Genomic DNA, 7,882 nt, shown 5'->3' with positions numbered 1-7,882 from the left:
CAGAATGGGTGCAATCAATGCAGGCCTCAGAGATCAGGCATGAAGGCCAACTAAAGAGTCCCCAGAGCAAAGTCAAATAGTCCGGCTAATGCGATCATCACTGCCCCAGGGATCTGCTCACAGCTCAAAGTTCACATTGAGCCGCTATTGTTGCAGGGAAGGTTAAGGTAAAAACACTTACCCAGTCCGGGGTGAACACCGGGTGGAGGCGACACTCCTCTGCACCCGGACAAAAGGAAACTAGTAAGGACTAATGCCTCTCTTCCTCAGTCAAGGCATCAGCTGCAGGCAATTCAGAGCAGAAAGAGCCTGCCAGGCATTCTTCTTTCTGCGAAGGGTAGCTTCCACAATGTATCAGGTCAGCGCAACAAGCCCTCCGATCACGGAAGCGTGCAAACTCTCCAGGCAGATTGAATGAAGAATGAAGCGGAAGCATGCAGGAGCATCCGGGACTCTGGGATAAAAGTCGGGGAGAGCGCATCAGCCAGCTGCCTTCACCGGCAGTATGGGCCCCACCGGACCTCGTCATGTCCCAATTCACCATACGGACCACAGTGACGCTCAGCAATTTCCGCCGCAATCTCCGGCGACAATGAGCTCCTCCATGATACCTCCGGCGGGACGGGCACTCTGGCACTCATCACTCCAGTGCAGTGTCACAAAGTCAAATAGGGGCTGCCCTTGATACTGATCTCACAGTAATGGTCCCCCATGCTGTGGACACGCTTTTGAACAAGACAAAGATGGGGCACCGTACTAGTGCTCATCTCACTGGATATGAGCTAACATTGTTTGCTCCGCACATTACCATCAAACGATGTGCCACTCTGAACTCACCCACGTTACTACCCCTCCCTTTGGAAGAAAAGGACACCAATGTCTGTGATTTTTTATTTCAGACTGAGGAAGAAACGAAGGGACAGGTAGACCTAACTGATGTTCCTTTATCTGACCCCAAAGGGAACTATATGTCGATGGCTCTTGTTTCAAGCTACCAGATGGCACTACCACTGCAGCTTATACAATAGCAACGTTACACACTGTAGTCGAGGCATCCCGAATCCCTAGTTTCCCTCTTTAGGGCTTGCGAGTTGAGTGAGGGACTACACCGACAGCCAGTATGCCTTTGGGGTGGATCATATCTTTGGGCACCTCTGTGCAGAGAGCGGGCTTTTGGCCTTGCATGGGCTGAGAATACAGCATGCCCCATTGATACTTAGACTGCTATCTGCATTGACACTTCCTGATAAGCTGGCAATAATAAAATGCAGCGCTCACAAAGCCATCACTGACAATGTTGGAGGGGAAATGCGTTTGCAGACCAAACAGCTAAGGAAACAGCTTGATCAAAGATGAAAAAGATGTTTGTGGCAGGTCCCGCTAGATGGGTTCCAGACAATGGGTTGTTTGAGAACACATTAGAGAATGTCAGGGAAATACAGAGGGAGGCGACAGTAGATGAACTGGCAATGTGGGAAGAAAGGACAGGGCGTCTGGACGAGGATGGGTGTTGGACTGACTTGTCAGGGAAACAAAGGTGGTTGCCTCCAAATGCATATGTGCTCCCTGTTGTGATCATGGCCCACGGTCCTGTACATATTGGTGCCAAAGAAATATGCAAGCAACTGGACCCAGTATGGCAGAACGATAATATCTCTAAGGGAGCCACACACCTAGTGACACACTGCATTGTTTGTTTAAAGCATAATCCTGGGTCAGGCACTCCTACACCTGCAGGTAACATTGCACCGCCTTACTTCCCTTTCGAGATTCTCCAGATGGATTTCATCAAAATGAAAAGGGTAAACAACTTAAGGTATGTACTGGAAGTGATTTGTGCATTCAGTAAATGGATTGAGGCTTACCCCAGTAAGGAGAACACGGCCATGGCGAAGGCACTCCTAAAAGAGTTCTTCCCGCGCTACGGATTGCCACATGTGATTTGGAGTGACAACGGAAGTCACTTCAATTAAATTGGTGTACAAGGGTTTGCATATTAAGCAGAAGTTTCATGCAGCGAACCACCCCCAGTCAGCAGGCCTGTCTGAGAAGTACAATGGTACTCTCCAACTGAAACTACAAAAGATCCAAGAAAGCACAGGATTACGATGGCCAGATGCATTACCTTTCGCTTCATTATCTACCAAGGAGACAGCGCATTCTAGAACAGGGTTGTCCCCGTACAAAGTAGTCTTCTGATGCCCTGCTAAAATCTGGGGCGTTCCAAGACCCAAGCGCTTTTCTGAGATGGAGTACACCCTGCTTGTAGATTATCTGTATCAATTGTCTAAAGATCTTCATTCTCTTCACCAGCAGATTCACGCCATGCTGCAACCAGTACCAGAGGGGCCCGGGATTCAGATACAGCCCGGCGACTTTGTGCTTGTCAAGAATTTCCAGTGGAAACACTGCTTGGAGCTGAGGTGGAAAGGGCCTGCCTCGTCCTCCTCACCACCCACACAGCCGTGAAGGTTGAAGGCAGAAAGCACTGGGTTCATGGATCACATGTCAAAAAGATACCTCTACCGCTTCTGTATGATCATTGTTGTCCTGGAAGGCATGGCAGATCAAGAAGGGGAGCGAGTTCCCCGCTTTGTTCCTTTCTCTGAAGCCCGATTGTGGTGGACGCACTCAGATGAGGAAAGTGACACAGCCCTCCTTGAGGCGGTCCCCCCCCCCAAGATGAAGGCCACCCCGGATGCTCCTGCTTCCCGTGCACCAACACATGAGTCTCACTGCCCTGCTGAGCCCGAATTTCTTCCCCTTTTTGTTGATGAAGAAGTGCCTGTGGTTGAAAAGGTACACTTTGCAGCCCCGACGGAAGGACAGTGCCCAGTTTGACAGTCCAGGAGTTATGGAAGGACTTGAGCTTAGGATGGAGATACGGTGCCTAAGGTGCCTGTATTAGATTAGAGTGAGCTTCACTGGTGCACTGCCCTGGACACTGGACAGGATTGTTGAGGGTATTTGCCCAGGAAGGAGTGTGCCCTATCCTGAAAGAAGAGGATTTGTTTTCCAGCAAGGACTGCGATCGCGCAGCTCCTCCGTGGGAGTGCTTCATAGCACCGTTGTTGATGAACAATAGGAGCCTACTAGCGAGGCTCTGAACTGATGCTGGGTGATTTGTGCCCCTCTGGTCGATTGTATTTTTGTAGCTCCAATTTCTAAGGTTCTTTCTATGTACCCATTTGGTTGTGCAGTCACGAGGGAGGAGCAGCCCTTAGTAGCCCCTCCATTACATCAGAATATTCCTGGGTGGTCTAGCTGGTCTACTGGGAGTAGGGTAGTGGTGGTAGTGTTCCTTCTCGTAGTAATGATAACCCTATTTGAGGTGGTCTGGTATTTAGAAGAGCAACATCCTGTGCACATCTTGATAGGGACTACCTCGGGTCCACCTGAGCATTCGTTTGTTACACTGGCCCCCCATAAAGAGAGACATAGACAGACTTATGACCAGAACACTTTTGTCCAGATGCTTCATCAGGTACACAGTACCTCTAATGCCAGGAATTTTTGGGTTGTGTTTCACTTGCCTCAGTTATGCACAAAAATTATTTGTTGGTGTCATTGCCCCTGTCATATTTGGGTAGCTGTGAAGCCGGTTTTAACTGCTTTCTTTGGTATACATGCGCTATCATGCTGACACCATGAAAAAGGCAGAAGCTGACTATGAAGCAGTATTGGAGTTTATAGTGGTACACCAGGGATATACACCTGGAGCAAATGGAAAGGAGGGTACCGTGCACCCAGATGCTTGCATAAACATTTTTTAAGCTAATGATAATGTCACTTGGTTACAAAATGAGATGCTAGATTGTCAGGGATTTAATGTTACCGAATACTTTAAATGTTTCCAGGAACAAAATATTACTGAAGACAAAGCCATGCCCGTCCCTGTAATCAATGCAACAGCTAGTTTCTGTGTTGAAGGATCAGGGAACAATTCAGTAGGACAGAGCCGTTGTAACTACACATACCGATTAAACACTACTAGTAGCCCACCTCTGCTTACACTTCGGAATGTATACTTCATCTGTTGGGAGCAGGCTTATACATGGCTTCCCAGGGGCTGGTCAGGCCAGTGTTATGTTTCCTTCCTCTTACCTCTCGTTTACATTGCTCCGCCCAATTATCACAAAGATCATAAGCTGCAGGGCAGGAATCTCCATGTGCAACGAGTGAAGAGGGTTGTCAATCCAGACGATATTGACCAGACAGATACCTCCCTAAAACAATTTACTGAAATAATGAAGGCCTTCTGCCGTTCTGGGGTCCCATGTACAATAGTCGCAATATTAGTCGACTTGCTAGTGTAGTTGAGCGGGTTATTAATACCACTGCAGGTATACTGACTAATATTACAGTCGAGCTTCAGGCTACGAGGCTCATTGCTCTTCAAAATCGGATGTTTTGTAGACGTTATTCTTATTGATAGGGGCGGAGCTTGTCGCATCATCAGCAGCAGCTGCTGCGTGTACATTCCTGATAGCACCCCTAATGTGTGCTCCGCAATACAGGAATTACACAGACTTGCTTCAGACATTTACTAGGATAATGGTTCATGGCCCCTCACAGGGTGGCTCTGGGGTCTGCTGACATCATGGGGTTGGAAGATATTACTTGTCCTGATAGTTATCACAGGTGTGATCTTTACATGTTGCTTATGCATTATTTGCCTTCCAGCCTGTTGCAACTAAGGTGTGAATAAACTCACCCCTATCCCTAAGCTGCCAAGATAGGATAACAAGGTCTTTACTATGATGATTAAGCATGGGCGGATTTTGCGAATTGGCAATCCGCGAACTTGCGTATTTACGGATTCGCAACCTGCAAAATCCGTGAACTCTCGCGAATTTGCGGATTTTTTTTTTGTGTTCGCAAGGGTTTCTGCCAGTTCGCGAGGGTTGTGTACCAGTTCGCAATTCCGAACTTACTTGTCGGCTCGGCCGCGACTATGTTGTTTCTACGTCTGGTTCATCATCACAGGTTCACAGCACACTCTGTTTCACCACTGCCACCCTCTGGTACACCCATGCCACCCTCTGGTACATCACTGCCACCCTCTGGTTGGTTTATCACTGTAGATTATGGGGGTGAAAAAAAGCAAGCACACCTGCCCTGCTTCAACTGACATGAATTAATTTGGGGTTGATTAATGTGTCACTGAATTTAAACTTCCAGTCTGGCTAGCACCTGCTTCCTTATCTGTAATTTGCTTTCTGTTGCAGTGCAATTTTTTTTCACAGGACCTTTGTGGCCTACTTGTAGCTATTCTCTGAGCCTGCTGTGAGGGTCAGAGCAGGGTCATAGAATAGTTGCAAGTAGGCAACTGAACTCTGAAGGGGCCCCGAAGGAAGCACTACAGGGAATGGTTACTAAGGATAAGATTGAACTTTTGCACCTGCTGAGTGCTTTCAGTTTTGCAAAAATCCAAATATCCAGCAGCATCCACAAAAAGTAATCCTTCCAGGTCAAGATCCAAATCAAAGTGACCAGCACATGAAGAAAGCACTGGGAGGAGCCTGCTGGACAGGAACAGGAAGTTGGAGACTGTGGGGCACTTCCTTCCTCCCACCCCCCCCCAAAATGGACTCCTTGCAAAGAAAAAGTGCAGGCAAATGTCAACCTGAGGAGTTATTCTGATAAAAATCATAATTTTCAAGGTTTATGCTGCCTGCTGGTGGATTTCTTGTGCGAAATTGCAAATTTTGCAATCTCGCAATTGCGAGATTGTCGCTGCCGCCGCATCTACGTGTTCGCAAGTGTTTACTCCCGCGAAATTGTATAGTATTCTAGTTGGCAAGTGCGACCAAGCAAAAAATCCGCTTCGCACGGATTTTACGAATTTTCGGCAAGTTTGCGAGAGTTCGCGGATTGCGAATTTGCCGAAAATCCGCGAGCGGAACGGATTTTACGCTCATGCTTAATGATGATGCAGGATATCAGGACATCATGCTTATCAATGAGGGCATCTTCGAATATTGAGTGGATAGCCGAATAAAGCAGTTAGCCACCCATGCTGAAAGAGGGTCTGTTAGGTTTGAAAATCCCATCCTTGCAAAACACTTGTTTCATGCTATATTAGGTTAGCAGTGTGTGGCTAAATGTACGCCATTAGTATTCACGTTGTGAAACCCACTGAGTTATCCCTGTAAAGTGCAGAGCTTCAGTTAGCGAATGTGACTCCATTTTGTATTTCGTAAAGGCTATTAGACTGCTAAGGCTGTGCCCAAACTAGGCCTCATTATTCAGTATTGCTTGCCTCGGAAGATAACTGTACTTCGTTATTGTTTTTTCTTCTGTTCAAGGCTGTTTCTTGACTCACTAATGAACAGACCATTCCACCCTCGCATATCTATCCTAGTGTGTAGTTTCTGCTCCCACGTTAGGAGACACTGAGACCCAGCCTTGAATCATAGACAACATGTACCCATCTGGCAGGTGGTAGCTCATCCTACTGTACAGACCGCTAGTTTTCCATGTGGGCGTTGTTGGAGGCTTCTCGGGAGGAAAGATTACTCACTGTAGACTGTTGGGGTGCTAGTCCCTTGGCAGAAATCATAGGGTGCAGGTAAGATTGGACTCCTCTGAAGAGTATTGAGAATAAATGTATGTTTGTATTCACTACTGTCTGACCGACTCTTCGTTCTTGGGAAGGCATATCAGGTGGGTGTAAGTAACCCAGGTGGCCATGAGGGACACTTCATTTAGATGTTCTTGAACAACAAGTGCTCCGAGTGTTCTCTTCCTTCCTGGAAGATCACCAGTTCTACATGTCCGGCAAGGTGGATTCAGGGATCATACCAGCACTGAGCTGGTGATGATTGCGGTGCTGGATGAGCTAAGGCTCACAGCTGATAAGAAAAACCCCTTTGCACTGATCCTTTTGGACCTCTCAGCCACATTTGACACGGTGAACCATGCACAGATGGTGACCCGTGTTCGACGGCTGGGAGTTACTGGGACACCTCTCAAATGGATTATCTCCTTCCTGGAGCATCGGTCCCAAAAAGTCCAACTGGGCGACTGTACATCCAGGTATGGCGGTTTGCCGTGTGGGGAATGGCAGGGCTTGGCATTGTCACCATTGCTTTTTAATATCTATCTTTAGCCACTGGTAGAAGCGTTGGCAACACTGGACTGTCAGGTGTTTTATTATGCCGGCGATACCCAGCTAATTCTGTGCATTGACAATTCTGCTCAGGCACACCTGAATGTACAGAACATCCTCCTGTTCCCTATGAACTGGATGACCCTCAATTCACTTAGGTTAAATCCAGACAAGACAGAGGTGCTTGCCCTTTGCACAGGGGCTAACCAATGGTCCAGCCTTTTTTGGCCGCAAGAGTTTGGCACCACTCCGATACCGGTGTCAGTTGTGAAGAGCTTGGGTATCATGTTAGATACCAAGCTAACAATGAACAATCAGGTAGCTGCGGTTGTGGGGAGCTGCGTGAGTTTGATGAAACAATTTCGGAAACTGGTACCCCTGCTGTCATTTACCACTATGCGCACCATTGTGTCTGCATTAATTTTGTCATGCCTGGATTATGGCAACGCAGTCTACATTGGACTTCCAGAGAAACTCCTGGGGAAACTTCAGGCAACACTAAACGACTCGGCAAGGCTGATTTTTAAGCTGCCAAGAAGAACTAGCGCCACACCCCTGCTACAACAGCTACATTGGCTCCCGATTAAGCAGAGGGTCAGGTTTAAGGGTCTGTGCATTCCACACAAAGCTCAGTATGGAGCTGCACCCAGCTATATAAAATACAGATTGAAGCCTTATGTGCCTAGTCGTTGTCTTCGTTCATCCGGGATAAATTTGCTGACCTGTCCGCGCTTTAACAGAGCTACTGGGGGAGGCTGACTTTCTCTGTGG

Source organism: Lissotriton helveticus, chromosome 9 (assembly GCF_964261635.1).
Source record: "Lissotriton helveticus chromosome 9, aLisHel1.1, whole genome shotgun sequence".
In the NCBI taxonomy this organism is placed as follows: domain Eukaryota; kingdom Metazoa; phylum Chordata; class Amphibia; order Caudata; family Salamandridae; genus Lissotriton; species Lissotriton helveticus.
This window is presented reverse-complemented; position numbering follows the sequence as displayed.